An 18,223-nucleotide genomic window follows, 5' to 3' on the forward strand; every position below is an offset into this window, starting at 1 on the left:
AGTGACAGGGCTCTATCCTCCTCCCTCCTCTACCTAAAATCTTTCTTGAGGTGATCACATCCCTTCCCGTGGCTTACAATAAAAAGCATTTCAGGGATGCCTGGCTGGCTCAGTTGGTGGAGCGTGTGACTCCTGATCTTGGGGCTGTAAGTTTGAGCCCTGTGTCGGGTGTAGAGACTACTTTAGAAATGTTTTTAAATAAAATAAAAAGCATTTCAAGCTTAACTCTACAGTTCCCACTCCCAACACAAAAACCTCATCTTCCCCTAGTGTTTCCCATTTCGACCAATGGCCCCACATTTACCCAGTGACTCAGAACAAGTGACTCTTGTTCTCACACCCTGCAACCAAACTGTCAGCAAGTTCATCCTATTTCCTAACTGACCCCTCGTTCCAACTTCTTCTCATTCCCTCCAGAACCCGGACCCTGGTCCACGCCACCGTATCTTTTCTTCTGATACCGCCATCGCCCCACAACTGTGCTGCTGCTTGCTGCCCTCTCATCTCTCGTCCCCACAGCAGCCAGAACGCTACTTTAGTTTACCTTATTTTGTTTTGTTTTACATTTGTTTATTTCTCTTCAGAGCGAGTCAGACAGTGGGGGTGGGGGAGGGGCAGGCTCCTGGAGGTCAGCATGGAGCCCAACACGGGGCTTGAACTCACAAACCTGTGAGATCATGACCTGAGCCAGAACCAAGCATCGAACGCTGAACTGACTGAGCCAGCCAGGCGCCCCCCAGACTGGTATTGTGAACATGTAAGGCGGATCATGTCTTCCCCGAATAAAACTCGACTGTGTCTCCTAGTGTCATTTGGAATAAAATGCAAACTCCAGACCAACTAGATCCTACATTACCTGGCCCCACCCAGCTCCTCACCAAACTCAACTTCAGCCATGCCCCACCCCTGCAGTGCCCTTGAGCTCACTGGTTTGCTACTTTCCTTGGCCATAAAAGCAGGTTTTCACCCGAGGGCCTTTTCACTTGTTGCTTTCTCTCCGCTATTCAACTGTCACTTCCCCATAGAAGTCTTCCCTGATCGCCCGAGTAAAACTTCAACCTCATTTTCGAAAGGCTTCTATTTTCTTTATCGACTCTTTTTTTTCTCATTAGCACTGACATCATATATACTCCGTTGTTTCTTCATTAGTAATCGGTCGTCCTCACTAGAATAGTGTCGGGAGGACAGAGTTACATCTGATCACTGTTACATCCTCAGTGCCTAGAAAATTACCCGGCATATTATATCGTCTTCGTAGATACCTGTTGAGTCAAGTAAGTAGTGAGTTTCGCACATGAAGAAACTGAGGTTTAAGAGTTTATGGCTTTCCAACTGGGAGGTAGTCTCTGGACCACCCCAGGGTACACTATGGTCATTTTTAAAAGTAGGGAAAAAACCACCTCGTCTTGTTTAGTCACCTTTTACTATGCGCTCACAAGTGCCAACCACCGTCACTTTCCTCTTCTTCCAACCTCTTGTCCCTCCTGTTACAGGAAGAGACGGTGGGCCCGAGAGGTTAACGCACTTGCCAAAGCCACAGAGCCGGCGCTGGGAACAGAACCCAGGCGTGTGGCTTCCAAAACCCAAGCTTTGTTTTGTGCAGTTCTTGTCATCAGATCACACTTCCTTCCACTGGAAGAGAAGGAATCCCTCTTTCTCTGCAAACAGTGCTCTGAATTTCCTTTCTGGAACCCCGTTTCCCCTGCCTTGGTCCCAAGCTCCAGTGATGAGCACAAGAGCAGCACTGGCCAACCCAAACAGCTCACTCCCTGGCCACAATTCTCTCTAGGAAGAGTCTCTCTTTTCCCTAGTGTTGCCAGACCATTAAGACTTTCAGTTGGAAGCTACTGGTGGCATCATTGCTACTTCGTGGAGAGAGCTTGTCTGAGCATGAAGCTAACCCCAGGGAAAGCAGAGTGAACTTGAGGCTTACCACCCGGCGGTGTCTTAAGACGGTTTTGCACGTGAACTTCCCAATTATACGAGCCAACAAATTCCTTTTTTTCCCTCTTAAGCCAGTTTGAGTCGGGTTCCAGCCATTCTTTGTTACCAAAAGAATCCTGAGTAATACACCAAAAAAATCAACATTGTATTTGTATACAGATTAGAAGGAAGAAAAACTGGCAGTAAGAAAACCAGTTAAAGGCTGGCTGAAGTTCATCTGATTGAAACTGCATTTGAAAATATTACAACACAGGGAAAACCTTAGATATTCATAGCAATGTACATTGTTACCTCTTCCTCATCGGAAACCCAATGAGCAAATTGAAAATGATTGCCATTTAACAAGCCAGTGAGATGAGACAGCCTGCATTTTGTCAGAGAGTAACGAACAGTAACAAAAGATAAATTGGTGATTCGTATCTATCCTGATTTGATTAATCCATCACAGTCCACTATTTTCTACCATGCTCATCAGGGCTAACTAATCAGAACCGTGATTACAGGGACACTTCTTTTCTGGAAGATCACGTAGAGTAAGAGGGATGTGCAAAGAACATAAAAACGATGTTTTTATCTTACATACTCACACTTCTGGCTCCTTCCCAAAACACTACCTAGCCAATTAAAGACACAATCAACTGAGAGCATCTCCTATGCCTGTGTATAATTATGTCACTTCTAAAAGTCCTGCCGATTTGAAATTCAATTAGGCCACATATGCGTGTGTGCGTTTTAATGACAGTCATGCTGCACCGTTATCTGAGGGACAAGGGGTGATACCCCCCATATTGGTCTCCTTCAGAGAAACAGTCGTACATTGTTGTAACCAGATACAGAGCATGGTGAGCCTCAGGAAAGGGGTGGAGAAGAGAGTCAAACAGAACCTTCTACTAGGTGAAGTCCAAGTGAAGATCTCAGTATTCTCTCAGAGCTAGGTAGGACAAGCTCAAGTAACCAGAATGATTCTAAACACTTTATCTGTCACAAAAGTCAAACTACAGCAGCATACAACTCCGTCGGATTCTCTGGAGATTCTCTTCCTTGTTGGGTACATTGAGACTGGATCCTTCCTTGAAAAAAGGAGGAAGGGGCGCCTGGGTGGCTCAGTCGGTTAAGCGCCTGCCTCTCGGTTTCGGCTCTGGTCATGATCTCACGGTTTCGTGGGTTTGAGCCCCGGGCCGGGCTCTGCGCTGGCAGCACAGAGCCCGCTTAGGATTCTCTTTCTCCCTCTCTCTCTGCCCTTCCCCCACTCACACTGTCTCTGTCTCTTTCAAAATAAATAAATAAACTTAAAAAAAAAAAAAGGAGGAGAAAGAGGTCATCTTACTTATGCCACCCAATGCTCATTCCAACCCTTGGTTTTCCAGCTTACAAATTGTAAGTAAGTAAAGGACAAACCCAAAAGGTAAGTACACCCCATCTTTACCCTTGTTCCTTTACTCAGGATATCCTGAAAGATCGCTGTGGAACAGTCGTTAATGGTTAACAGAAGGTGTGTCGTTGCATCCCTATTATGAGAAGGGCTCACCTGGAAATAGTCCCTGCCCATGGAGTGAACGAGCCATGCGGTCTGGCACAGTGCCAACGTCTGCCAACCTGGAGCTCTGTCAGAACCTCAGCTTGGCTTTGCTACACTTTGGGTGTTGGGTTTTTTTTTTGTTTGTTTTTTTTTTTTAAATCTCTGGGTTTGATTGCATGGGCGGATATTCATGCATAACTGTGCATAGATTGACCACGTTTCTTCAGAGAGTATGCTCACACGGGTTAGACTTCTACACCAAAGGGCATATTCCAATGCCTTTATTTTGGACAAGTGTCAGAAATAAGTAAAACATTATTTATCTTCGTAGCCAAATTGAGGGCAGGAGCTTCACATAATGGGAGCAGCAAGCACCAGACCGGGAGTCACTGGGCATGGGTTCTCAGCCCAACCATGCTGCTAACTCACTGCTCTTATCCATGAGCGAGTCTGCTTACCAAGCTGGGTCTCAATTCCCCCAGGTGTAGAAGGGACCGGGTCAGCGGGTACTGGGCAGTGTGAGCAAAGGGGGAGATTTCGAGTAAGCAGAGCTTCTCAGAAGCGAAAGGAAATTTTGATGAGGTGAGTCGCCTGTCATGGGAGGCATTCAGGCGGCATCTGGGTAACCGTGTAAGGAGGTCTAAACGAGAACTATAATTTTGGTGACCGATAGGGTTTCTTCCAATAAAGCGGTAGGATTGTGGCAACGTCCGTATTAGTTCTGCCTCTCATATCCCCAGAAGAAAGACCAAGTGTCTGGAACCATTTCCCAATTTTAAAAAAGGATGCTTCCTCCTGGGCGCCTGGGTGGCTCAATGTCGGTTAAGTGTCCGACTCTTGGTTTCAGCTCAGGTCATGGTCTCATGGTTTGTGGGATCCAGCCCCCCATCGGCCTCTGCACTGATGAGCCTGCTTAGGATTCTCTCTTTCCCTTTCTCTGCCCTTCCCCTGCTCGTGCTCTCTCTCACTCTCCTAAAATAAAACAAAAATGAAAAAAATTTTTAAAAAAAGGATGCTTCTTCAATTCCCATATGTGGTCTCAAATACGATCGTGGACACCTCTGACCAGGTGGGACAAAAAGAGAGCAGTGCAAAGTGTAATCAAATAAGCCCAGATATCTGATATGAGTTAGTTGTCAAACTAACTCCCGTTGGTCTCATCGCTTCATGCCCTAACCTACCAGCGGCCATTTGTACCAAAACACAGTGTTACCAGGATCAGACACACAAGCTTTCCCCCAGGCTTCTGCATCCTTGGTGATCATGATGCCCTCGTAACCGTGACTGTGAACAAAATTCTTGGCTCATCTGAAAAACCGCAAGTGTGCAAGTTCTCACGACATGGAAGAAGAAAGTTCTCAGCTATTTACAGGGACTTTGTTTTGGAAAATACTAGAAACTTGTAGAACGCCGTTTCGGGAATTTATGTTATGTCAGTTCACACATATACTCTTCAAAAGAACTTCTCTTTGTAAATTAGTGCTGAAAAAATTCGTATGATTTGTTATCTAGACATCTAAATGGTGATGTGTAAGCCCTTAAGAGAGGGAGAGAGAGAGAGAAAGAGAGAGAGAGAGAGAGAGAGAGAGAGCACCTGTGTTCCAGGAGTCGGGACTACATTCGCAAGTGTCTTTCCAGGGATGGCAGTCAAAATGCCATTTGTACTGAGTCACCTGGAAAGATTTAGACCTAAATAAAAAGCCTCCAGCTGTTTCATTTCCTTAACTGAAAACCATACAGATGCCAATTCAATTATGCTTAAGGGACCACAGTGCAGATACGTACAATTAGGATGCAAAATGGCTTTTCACTTTTCTCAAAATAACTGAGAAAATATTCCTTCTGGATAAATACACTTTTCTCAGCTGGGAATTCCAGACCTTTTGTCAGAAAACTGATATTGAAAACAGCCTTTAACCAATGAAAGACTAGTGAGGAGGCATATCTAATCTACCTGTTGGGAAAAAATAGATTATAGGAAAAGTAAACTTCCATGCACTTCCACTTCATGTAGCACGGGAACAGAGTACATCTAGAGCGTTTCTAGAAATCAGATATTTTTTTTTTTAATTTTTTTTTTTCAACGTTTTTTATTTATTTTTGGGACAGAGAGAGACAGAGCATGAACGGGGGAGGGGCAGAGAGAGAGGGAGACACAGAATCGGAAACAGGCTCCAGGCTCCGAGCCATCAGCCCAGAGCCTGACGCGGGGCTCGAACTCATGGACCACGAGATCGTGACCTGGCTGAAGTCTGACGCTTAACCGACTGCGCCACCCAGGCGCCCCAAGAAATCAGATATTTTTAAAGGCAAACATTTCCCTCCCACCACCCCCACAAAGAATGTGACAAGGAGAGGGACTTTGCAAGAAACTAGGCCCAATGAAACATGGATCTGGATATTTCACGAAGAAAGAGGAAGAAGATTCAGGAGCCATTTGTATATTATACTTATATTATATTATATTATATTATATTATATTATATTAACAATACATTATATTATATAAATATATAAATAATTATAATCATATATATTAACATATAATATAATAATATTAATAATATCCTATAATACATGTTTCTGATCACTTGATTAATGTCTCACTCCTAATTTGGCCACAGATTCTATGAGAAAAGAGACACCGTTCGTGATCAGTGTTTGTCAAAGGAACGGCCTAACACGATAGGGAAGTTCCACTTGATAATTAGAAAAGGAAGTAGTCTTGTCTTTGGGTCTCCAAACGAGAGATGGGAGTCTCAGGAGGAGTCTGACACTCACTCTGAGGTACATCATCCGACATCAGAGCTGTCCAGTTACTGACCTGTGTGTCTGGGCAAGTGACAAGGTCCCCCTCAGTGGGAGGCTCGAACAGAAGCCGACAAGCCATCAGTCAAGGTTGAGGGGAGGAAGCAAGTCGTAGACGATTCTGAGTTCTGATGAAATCCCGGAATGCAATGAGAGCAGAACTACCTAAGAGGCTGTTTACCATAGAGCAGCTAGAGCAGCGGTTCTCAAGTTTAAGCAAGTATAAGAATCACCTGCAGTCTTGTTAAAACACAACGGCTGGGCCCCACCTCCACGTTCCCGATTCAGTAGGTTCAGGGTGGCAAATCTGCATTTCTAACAAGATCTCAAGTACTGCTGATGCTGCTGGCCTGGGGGCCTCTCTTTAAGGTCAAACATCAATTCCCTGAGTGTGGTTCCCATGTCACTGGAGAAAGCTCGTGGTCCTAGGCAGCAGGTGGACACAGCATTAAATGCTGTTGGATCCTATGGTTAAAAACGTGTCCTCCTTTCCTTTTCTATTTTCATCGCTGTGATTTACATTGAAGAAGAGAACTCAAGTGTTAATCTCTGAAACCTTCCTGACATTTGGAAATCTCCTTTTTATAATGAAAAAAGAACAGGTCTCAAGCTCACAATCTTTGGCTAGAAACACGATTATCTTCCTGAGGTCCTCCAAGAAGCAGGTCTGAAGGTGAGGGTTAAATAAATGTGCCCTGTTCATCTGGCAGGTGCAGAGACACCCTTGGCGGATAATGATACAGGAATGGAGGTGAAAGGCAGCCGATGCGGAATATGTTATTACGCCACAGAAGCGTCATCTCACGTGGAAGCTCTGGGAAACGGTGCAAATATGCCTCAGAATTCTCTGGGACAAGTGGGGAGGGCACTGGGGTATTAATACTCTCACGACCATCATTTATTGGTTAGGGGCTGTCCACAGGGGGACACGGTTTCCCAGGCACCTCCAGCCCACCGTGCTTATAAACACAGTGGATTACAGCAGACTGAGGGCAGCCCTTGCAAAAATGAGGCAGGTTCACCACTGGAAGTCAGGAGGTTGGATACAGAAAGGGTGACAGGGTCCGCAGGAAACTGACAGGACCGGTGTCAGTATCTGCTCCAACTGTGCAGCTGAAATCTGATACACTGTTTTGTGTGCGCGGTATTGGCTTTTACAGTTACCTTCTATTTCTTGCAGTTGGCACGCTTCCACTTACATTTTTGTTTCTTTGTAAAATAAACTTATTTAAGGAAAACTAATTGATCTAAAGAAAAGGGCTCTGCAGATAATGTGCCAGATGGCATGAGAAGGTGGCAAGAACCACAAAGGTAGTACTCAAACGACTGCAGTTTGGGAGACACCGGCATAGTGATGTGAGGCAGAGATTGGCACTGTTTTGAGGGCCGTTTGGTAAATATTTTAGGCTCTATGGAGCACAAGGTCATTATCGCAACTACTCAACTCTGCCCCTGTAGCAGGAAAACTGCCAGAGACAATACGTAAATGACTGAGCATGGCTGTTTTCCAATAAAAGGGATTTATGGACACCGAATTTGAATTTCACGTAATTTTCACTTGTCACAAAATAGTCTTCTTCTTTTGATTTTTTTTTTCCAGCAATTCTAAAAATGCAAAAACAGGGGTGCCTGGGTGGCTCAGTTGGTTGAGTGTCCGACTTTGGCTCAGGTCATGGTCTCGCGGTTTGTGAGTTCAAGTCCCACATCAGGCTCACTGCTGTCAGCCTGTCAGCGCAGAGCCCTCTTCAGATCTTCTGTCCCCCTCTGTCTGCCCCTCCCCTGCTTGCGCTCTCCCCCAAAATAAATAAATATTTTTTTTTAAAAAGTAAAAATCATTTTCAGCTCACAGGCCATACAAAAACAGACAGCCAGTCAGATAGTTTGCCGGCCCAATTCAAAGCATGGCCTTGGGCTCTGTCGTGGTTGCACTGATTACCAGGTATGCCCTTGGACAAATCGCTTACTTTTCTTAGCCTCAGTGGCCCCATCTGTATAACAGGGAGAAGCATAATACGAACCTCACAAAAAATAAATGAACATGAACACTAATAATGCGAATGGCCAGTGAGTTCCCAACGTAATTTGAGCCGGCTATTGTGACAGGGTGGCCTCTGGCTGGGGTCCTTGGAGGCTGGATGTTTCCCACTCTGCTTCTCCATGAAGGCAGCTACGCATCTGGGGACTGATCTGCCCCACTTGGGGGTGTAGTTACACACATCACTCGTCTTCTCTGCGGGACAGGCCCCTGAGAGCTGAGTCTCAGAATGCCCGGAGCGTCTTGTTCCCGCTCATCTCAGAGGCTTGGATTTGGGAGGACATCAAGCTAAAGTCTGTATTCCACCTAAAGAAAGTCTTCAAAATTCTTGTTTTGAACTTTGCAGGATTAATGCTGCGGACCACAGTGGCTCTCTAACATTAGACTCCCTAAAAATCACTTGCACAACTGCGGATCTGAGTGCCTCATTCAAAGCATCTCTGAATCAGTAGGTCCGGGAACCTGCATTTGAACAAGTGTCCCGGCCTTTCTGGTGCGGACGGCTCATGGAGAGCGCTTTGGGAAACACTGCAAGGATGGAGCGCAATCCACCCAGGTGAGTCCGTCCCTCTGAAATCCTCTTTAATAGCTTTTCCCATCTATGTAAATGCCTCCTTGGCAGAGAGACCTGGATTATAGTATTTGCCATGCATGCCAAGAGAAAAGTCTCCGCCAGCCTGTTTATTTCTTCTGTCCTCACTCTCTTCTATGCCTTCTGAACCTCCTGGGCTAGAAAACAGTTTACACAGAACTCTCCACTTCAGATATCATGTGCTGATTATCATATCCAATTAAGCATCCTAGTGCAATCTCAAAGGACATGGGCTATTTACAGCTTGGATGGAAACTGTCGAGCAGAATCCTTATCTCTACGGGACTAATCAGAAGTCACCTCCCCAAAAAGCCTCTGAGTATACTCTCCCACCAATAGTTCCTAAACAAACCCCTTAGGAAAGAGACCGATCTGGATCCACAGATTTTGGAGGGGGCCACTTAACTCAGAAGAATCCTGCTGAGCATGCAGGAGAGGAGCAGTGGCAGGTTTCTGTGACTGAGATTTCTTGAACACATTCTCACCACCAATCCCTCCACGTGCGTTCCCTCACTGCAGCTTCACACCGCACCCTGAAGGAGTACTGCAATTATACCCATTTCACAGATGAAGAAACTGAGGCATAGAAAGGAGACACTGTCCAAGGCCACACAAGGCAGTGGCTTCACAACACAGATCTTAAGTCACTAAGCTATCCCACAAAAGATCTCAGTAGCCTCCCCCCACTGCATCTCAACTTTTCGAGTCTCATTTTATTAACTAGATATTTATGTAGCTCCTTAAAGCCCACACGGTGTCTGCTGGCACCAGAAAGAGGCGAAGTGCTTTCACCAAGGCCTAACTTTGTTCTTAGCGCCATGTGACTCTGAGTTCCTCATTTTGCTTCTATGAGCCCCAGGTCTCCAGCTGTTCAGTGTGGTTAAGTTATCCAGCCCACCCGTCTTGCAGATCTGCTACTCCTCGTAAAATTCAAGTAAGATGACATATGTGAAAGTCCTCTGAACAGTGTTAAAAAGTTATCTAACGTGGTAATTCCCCAGCCTGTCATTGCCATAAATTATTTTCAATTTTGGAGAAGGAAGAAAGAGTGTACTCGTTTTGTACGATCATCTGTGTCAAAGATCAGATTTTCCAGAGATCTGGGTTAGTTTGCAAAGTACCAACGCGGCAGATCTTTGTGCAGCAAGGAAATCACTACCTCTACTCACAACGTAGACTATCGTGAGTCGATGCAATGGAAACTTCAAGAGCCTGAGCACCAGCGACCTGGGTGCTGGCCACCGCCCTGCCACTAACTGACCGTTGAGTCTTTCCCTCTCCCCTCCCAGGAGACATAATGCTGTTTGGTGTTCGAGAACGTTTTGGGAGGCAGACTGCCAGCGCTAGATCCCAGCTGCATCCTTCTGCAGGAGGTGGTGACTCTGGGCAAGTCATGTCAACTGTTTTGTTCTCAGTTTCCCAATGATACAAATGAGAAGAAGAAACAGACACTTACTTTGCCATCACCCAAATAATGGACTGATGAGTGGGTAGAAAGGTGGACAGACAGAAATATGACAAAGCAAGTTAATGTTGACTGTAGAACCTGTGTGGTGAGCGTATGTGTTCACCGGACAATTCTTTGAACTTTCCTCTTAACTTCCTGTTTTACAAAAAAGTGTTGGGAAGTTTAAAAAAAAAAAAAAAAGGCAACAATGAGTTTGCTACAAGAGGTGGATGAGATATAGCACTTTCAGCAATGTTCATAATCAGGGCTTGGCATGTATTACCGAGGTTGTTTACTGTATGGATAGAAGAGAAGGCACGGTGATGGATCCCCTCGACTTTGACAATCTGTGAGTCAGAATGTGTGCTAGGTGAGCGGGAGCCACGACACCCATGAGCAGAAGGAGAAGCCAGGCCACGCGGCATAGAAACCAGATGGACAGAGAGGAGCCAAGATGCAGCCACAGACACATCAGAAACCAAAAGGTATGCACAAATGGAAGCAGCAGGACCCCATGCAGAGAAAGCCTAGTATAGGGGGACCTTGAAAATAAAAGCAGGTCATCTGTGTCACCTGCTAAATCAACGTGTTTCTCTATCAGACATCCCTCTGGTAGGAGGAAAGCACCGGATATGAAGTCAAACCTGCGATCGAATCTTGTCTCTGCCACACTAGTTATTTCAAACGGGAGACCTTCATTCAAGTGTCCACCAGACCACGTGTACTGGGACTATCTCTGCCACTACAGAAGTGAGCCCCATGGCAACTAGGCTTTGGCTGTGACCTTGTGGCCCTGAATGGCTGGGCCAATCGGATTCGCCCTGTTGAGAATCGGAAGCAAGAGACACACTTTTGGTGGGAATGTGTCAGATTAATGGCAGAGCAATGAAGACAAGACCGTGAACTCCTGGAGCTGAGTTCTCCGCTGATGTCTTGATTCTCATCCTTCCTCGGGTCTAGTTCCTTGAATACATGAGAAAGCCTCATTATCCTTCCACTAATTTCCTATTTTTGCTTCAGCAAGCCAATATTGACTTTTATTATGTATAAACAAATATATGTATGTGTATATATATAAATATATATATACGTATGTGTGCATATATATATACACATATATATGTATATATACTTACTAATACCATTACCCTAACTAATGCAAGAGTTTTCTTCAAGTTTCCAGGCCTTGGTTTCTTGATCTGTAAATAAGAGAAATACGTTTTCTCTCAGGGTTTTGATATAAAAATCAAAGAAGCCCAGCTGTGTACAATTCCACAGCACCTGCTAAATATTCAGTAAACCTTATTTAAATCCTGAGTTTCTGAGTTTCAGAACTGCTAGACCTTCCTCAGCAAGTACTTAGAGTCACCTTGGAGTGACCTTGTTTAGGGGGAGGATGTGTGGTTGTGCAAAAAGAGGCAGAAGGTGAGCCAAGAAGAAGGAAAGGGTTGATGGAGCTCGGAATCTGGTTTGAAAAGAAACTTCTTCTGATTAAGATTTTAAAAATTTAATCGGTTATATATAAATGCTCCCACTGGAGTTTCACTGGGTTTCCTTGTTGCACTAAGGTCGATGTGAATGGAGAAATCAATGCAAAGCAACTTTGCAGGAAACAAAAGCTGGATGGACAGGTAACAAACCTTCCTCAATCTCAGAGGGACGAGTCAGAATGTATCTGGCAGCAGATAAGATATTGAAGGACTTTTCATTTGGATTATCCTGTGAGCAATGAGGGATCGTATCATTCCGACCAAAGTAGCTGTGGGGGTGTGCGAGGAGGTAGGGAGCATGAAAAGATCTAAGATCAGAATTAATCTAACCCAGAAGTACCATAGCTAAGAAAAAGCAAAGGCTTTTCTGAAATTCAAAAGGAGAGGCAAAGCTTTGAGGCTTCAAGGGAGACGTCAACTAGTCCTTAGCAGTGACTATTCTTTCAATTTTTTGTTCTATCCCATGGTTCTCATAAAATCAAATGCTTAGCTACCTTAAAAATAATATATTTTTCGGGGCGCCTGGGTGGCTCAGTCGGTTAAGTGGCCAACTTCGGCTCAGGTCATGATCTCACACTCTGTGAGTTCGAGCCCCGCGTCGGGCTCTGTGCTGACAGCTCAGAGCCTGGAGCCTGTTTCAGATTCTGTGTCTCCCTCTCTCTCTGCCCCTCCCCTGTTCATGCTCTGTCTCTCTCTGTCTCAAAAATAAATAAACGTTAAAAAAAATTAAAAAAAAAATAATAATATATTTTTCAAATGCTTGTTTATTTATTTTGAGAGAAAGCAGGGCAGAGAGAGAGAAGGAGAGAGAATCCCAAGCACTCTCAGAGCAGAGCCGGACATGGGGCTGGATCCCACAGACTGTGAGATCATGACCTGAGCTGAAATCAAGAGGCAGATGCTTAACCAACGGAGCCACCCAGGCGCCCCCCGAATAGTATTTTTTATTAAAAAATTTCAGGTGGGTGGGTTGTAAGCTTTATTTAGTTACATTGGTCTTAATCATGTGATCCTCAGACTGTGGTTCCTGGACCGTTGGCATCAGCATCACCTGGGAATGTAGTCAGAACCACAGATTCTCAGACCCCAACCCGGAAGCACTGAATCAGATACTCTGGAGACAGGGACCAGCCATCTGTGTTTCAACATGTCCTATGGATGATCTTGGTGCTCGCCAAGGTTGGAGAGCCACTGTCTTAACCAAACTGTGAAGCTTGCCAAACCAAGGCAGCTACCAAACCCGTGGATTTGTTGATATGGGGTCTTAGGGGAAGCGGGCAGCCTTCTCAAGGCTGGCCTTGGATTGTCAAGCTTAATAGTAATGGGTGAGCTAGTGGTGCTCACTCTATGAACGAGCCTATGTGACGGCCATTTACACTGCACTCGATGTCCTTCTGTCCAAATGTGTACCACCTTGTACTCCCTCAGTAGCACCAAAACAGCATGCGGAATGAAAGAATGAACGAGTGGGCTAACAACACAGAAGGAGGGGGTTGATACAGATCGGGCAACTTCAATTTTGATGAATAGAGATATCTAAAGTTTCCATGACGGTGAGGACTTAATGGAAAAAGAAATGCACAATGGCATCCAGCGTGTGTTCCTTTTCTCCATCCTTCCTTTCCCCGAACCCCCTCCTGCAACATACCCAACCCTGCCACCACCCTTCTCCTTCTGCATACACCTTGGAGCTATTTCCGAATAACCTAAATAACAAAGAGGGAGGAGAAGACCAAAAAAAAAAACAAAAAACAAAAAGGAGAAACCACATTATTTCAATGGAACACAGTCGCCAACCTGTCAGTTCCTAGCCTTCTTAGGAGCAAACTTGGTTCCATAACTGAACTAGAAGTTGTTTAAGATCATTTCCACCCTGTAACATCAAGATCCCATTCATGGAAGAGTTTAGCTTGGGGGCTCAGAAGGGACTCTGGAGTCAGACCCAGCGCCACTGCTCACAGCTCAGAGAACTCTTGAGTCTGTTATCCTACCTCTCTAATTTTGAGTCACCTCATCTCTACAAGGGGAGGGAATAAAAGTCTCTCTCTCATGGGATTCTTAATGAAGATTAATGAGATCATCCTTGTAAAGCATTTAGAACTATGCTTAGCACCAAACAAGGGCTGGATTAATGTGAGCTATTAGGATTATTATGATAATGTCTCCAAAATGCTTCTCAGCCTTCAGCAACATCTTGAGCATCTCCAGGCATAGCAACAAGGCAGTGGGAAACCACGAGGGATAAAGGTAAATGTGTGAGGGTGGTTAAGTTGGAACGGTGTGGAAAAAGCAGCTAGCAACGCAGAAGTTCCACTACTCATTAAAATACAGAAGTTCAACTACTCGTTAAAATACAGAAGGTATTTCCGCGCAAGGCGACAAGACTTGTGTTTGAATTACAACAGTGGTTCTCAGCAAGGGGGGTGGGTGGGAAAGGATCTGGTTCCCCAAGGAGACATTTTGGTCCTCACAATTGGCGATTGCTACTGGCACTTAATGGGCATCAGAGATGCTGCTAACCATCCAAGGACGCATAGGACAGTCCATCACAACAACAAAAAAATTGTCTAGCCCAAGATGTCAATAGTACACAGATCTGAGAAACCCTGAATTAGAATGTTGTGTGAAGTTATCTTAATAAGACTTGACACACTTTTTCAATTTTCAAAAAGGCAATGGCATGGAAGATTCTGGCACTTGATGGGTGGTGAGAATAGGTGACCTCTAGGACTCCTTCAGGCCAAAGGCTTGATGTGGGCTGTTGACCCGAAACCACAAATTTAAGTCAAGAGTCTGTTTCCACGCCTTTCCCCTTTGCTTGGCTCCTTTCCCTAAAGACACACAGAACTTTTTAAGAAGACGGATAGGTATTGGAAGGCAACCAGAAGTCATTAGGGGTAATATTTCTCACTGAAAGAACACCAGTGACAATCAGAGATTTACAAAGCTGGAAGAAACCTTAGAAACGATCTAGCAACGAGACCCCAGCTGAATTCTTCTATCACACTTCACAGATGAAGAAACTGAAATTTAGAAAGGCCAAGAGACCCGATCTAGGTCACGGAACGCTCCACCCCTCAGAAGGTCCAGACCCTTCCAAAGAACTTATTTCACCCATTAGTCAGACAGTGATAACGTCAAGGGTCTCCTCTGTGCACTTGCTTTGCGTCTTTTCTGCCATCGCAGTCCTCCTCTGTCCCTACCTCTGGAAATCCCGGAATGCGGGGTTCACCTGACAAAGCGGCAGCAGTGGGAATGAAAAACAAACAAAATTAAATTCAAGAAGGACTGAGGGAAAGCAGGTAAGACCTGCCCATGGATCAAGTTGACGAAGAGGAGGACTAAAGAGAGGACTTCCGTTCCCAGCCACCGTCACCTGGAGGGTGGTGCTGGTTCCATAACAGATGGGGAAGGTGGCTCTGGAGGTGGGGAGCAGGTCGCTTCTGCTGGATATCATCTGTGAACTCGGGGAAGGATCTGAGGGGAAGAACAGTGCCAGGGAGGTCCAGGAGAAGTGGAGTGGAAGGAAATACATTCCACTTGTTGGTTGTGAGGCCAGTGCGGCCCCCTAGTAGGACCGGCTTCAGGAATAAAATCCAGATAACTCAGAGGAACCAAGACTACTGTCTGCTCACCATGGGCTGAAGTGAGCACTCCCCCAAGGTCCCGCCAGCTCTCCTGGAGCTTAAATGGGGGTCTGCTCAACTCTGCAGTATGATCATACCACGGATATTTCCCCTGGGGGCGGGCAGTGAGGCCAACACAAGAGTGATAGGAATTTTTAAAAATGGCTCAAAATGCTGAAAACTCTCTTTACTTTGTACCGATTTTCTCCACCTCCTCATTTCCTGGGTGAAAAGCTGCTCCCCAGAACTGCAAGCCACACGTCCCCTGTCCCGACTTCTTCCTTCTTTCTAGGGCACTGCATCCATCACAGTGTCCTTTTCCTTCACCACCTGTGCTCACCAGCAGCACAAAGCGGATTCTCCCTGGCCACAGATGCTGAAGGTCCCCCCAGGGGACCAGGCAAACACCTGAGGGCACACCACCCCCCAGGGTCGCCCACAGAGGTAAAACCCAGGGACACATCCCAGCAATGTCTAGGCAAGAAGGGCAAGCTTTGTCCCAGGGTCCTCCCACCCAAAACCCACCTACAAAACATGTTCCTTTTAGTGGACCAAATGGAAAATCCAGCCAACCTTTTCTCTTAAGCTCGCCCTCGAGGAAGACGAGCTGGTGGCCACGACCTGTCCGCCTCTGCTGGCCACCGCCTCTCCGTATCAAGAGCCACTTCGTCCAAAGGCAGCCCACAGCCCAGAGCCCCACGCCGGCTAGGGCGCTGAGGGGAAACGCGCCTTCAAGTGGTATCGGGATTCTGTGAAAGGCAACTGCAGGAAGCTGGTACGGGCAGGGCCGTGGAAGCTTCGTGCAGCACAGCGTGCCCACACACTCCCGGTCACTTACACACACAGCCAGGTGGACACAAGAACATGCGTGCCTTGTCGCGTACAGACACACACACACACACACACACACACACACACACAAACACACACACACAGTGAGAGGGAGTCACAGTCTCTGGGTCACACATCCAGGACCATCCTGACAGTCCACACACATGTATCCAGTTACACACACGTTATGGTTATGGATGCGCTGCCCGTGCTACCTCTCTCTCTCTCTCTCTTTCTCTCTCTCTCTCTCTCATACACATACGCACACTCACACCTAGACAGTCAGTGGGCAAACAAGCAGTTTCACAAGTACTTACGCACACACGCGCAGGGCACCAGCCCCGACCCCACGGCGGTCCCACGCCGGAGACGCGTCCTGCACCACCGGCCACCACCCGCACGCACCCCCCCCCCCCCCGGCCGCCACGCAGCCCACCCCCCTGCGGCCGGGCGCGCTCTCCGGAGGTCCCCCTCCCCCGCCGGGCCCCCACCCGCACCCCGGGGGCCCCCCCCCCCGGGGTCCCGGCCCCGCGCGCCCGCCCCACCTACCCGCCGCCCTAGGCGAGGCAGCCAGGCGCCCGGCGCGGCGGAGCGGCCACCCCCAGCCGCGGAGCCGAGCTTCTGCCGCCGCCGCCGCCGCCGCCGCGCTCCTAGCCGCTTCCTGAGCCCTCCCCGCCGCCCCCTCGGGTGCCGGCTCCAGCCCCCGCGCAGGGAGGCCGGCGGGCGGGCTCGCGGCGCGGGCGCGGGCGCGGGGCTGCGGCGGCGGGGACCCCGACCCGGCTCACCTGGGCGCGCCGCGCATCGTCCTCCTCCCGGGCCGGCGGGGCCGCACCGCGCGGGCTCCACGCCCCCCGCCGCGGCGGTGGCGCCCCCGCCCCTCCTCCCCACCCCCGGCGCGGCGACGGCGACTGCGGCGGGGCGCACGGGGGAGTGGGCGCCGGGGCGGCCGCCGGGACCCCGCCCCTCCGTGCCGGCTGCAGGGGCCTCCCCCGCAGGAGCGCTGCCCCGGGCCGCGCCGGCTCCTGCGTGACCTTGGGCAAGTTGGTTAACCTCTCTGAGCGCCCGTTTCTCCGCTGGGAAGATGATAACTACAACCACTGAAGGCGCTGGTGGTGCCCCGTGCCGGAGGAAATACTGCCCCCGTAGAGCTTACTTCCTTCTCATGCCTCTGACTCTGCCCGGGGCACGGTTAGTTTGGGAGCAGGGCTCGGAGCGAGCTCCCTCGTCCCTGAGACAGAGGGCTCCCAAGTTTTCCGGAGGCAGCGTTTCGGTGGCCTGAAATCTTCGTAAGGCATCCTGCCAATGTTTGTCAGTCGGCCCTTTGGCTCTTCGCTTCCCTGAGCTGGAGGTAGCCTGTTCTAGCTCCGTCCACTGGTGACCTCGAGCACGTGATCAGACAGGGGCCAAACCTCTGTGCTCCCATCTGTAAAATGGGCGCCAGAAATTCACGAGCTGGGTTGAGACTTACCAAAGTTCCTGTCTGAGTGCACCTTGGCTGTTGTCATGATCTGTGAGGAACCGGGATGGAAGGCAAAACGTTCTTCTTCAGCTTATCTGACAAAGGCCTCAGATCCCAGGGACAAAACAATCCAAGAGTTAAACAAGTCATGACGAGAAGGCGAAAAGAGGGTCTGCCTTTGGCGAGACAGGTGAGGGGACGTCCCCGGGGGGCGTAATTCACCCACAGAAGGACCACTGTGGCTGCAGCCCGACCAGAGAAGCTGTGACAGTAATTAACCTCCTCCAGCAAATAAATCTTCCAAGATGCTCTTAAAAATTACTACCTTACAATGGTGAGCCCAACCCAAGTGAACTGGAAATTTAAATTAACCAACCCATTCATGCCAGAAACTCTGAGCTTTCTCGGCCTGTCTCTCTGTGGTTACTCCTCTCATTTCTCCCTTCTCTTCCAGGCCCTGTCTGGCTTCCTC

General features: G+C 47.8%; 1 protein-coding gene across 5 annotated transcripts in view; it reads right to left on the reverse strand.

Moving 5' to 3' along the window:
- HTR4 (5-hydroxytryptamine receptor 4) overlaps window positions 1-17,613 on the reverse strand; it is a 180,668-nt gene extending 163,055 nt beyond the window's left edge. For 3 of the 5 annotated variants that reach the window (XM_058719617.1, XM_058719609.1, XM_058719582.1), the window contains exon 1: window positions 17,078-17,145. The gene's annotated coding sequence lies outside the window, so the exon portion shown is untranslated. Of the gene's footprint in view, window positions 1-16,841; window positions 16,972-17,077; window positions 17,146-17,445 lie in introns of those variants that run through there. The other 2 variants (XM_058719602.1, XM_058719593.1) reach the window with 2 other exon arrangements.
- Window positions 17,614-18,223: the final 610 nt, after the last annotated feature.

Source organism: Neofelis nebulosa, chromosome 1 (assembly GCF_028018385.1).
Source record: "Neofelis nebulosa isolate mNeoNeb1 chromosome 1, mNeoNeb1.pri, whole genome shotgun sequence".
NCBI classification, from domain to species: Eukaryota; Metazoa; Chordata; class Mammalia; order Carnivora; family Felidae; genus Neofelis; species Neofelis nebulosa.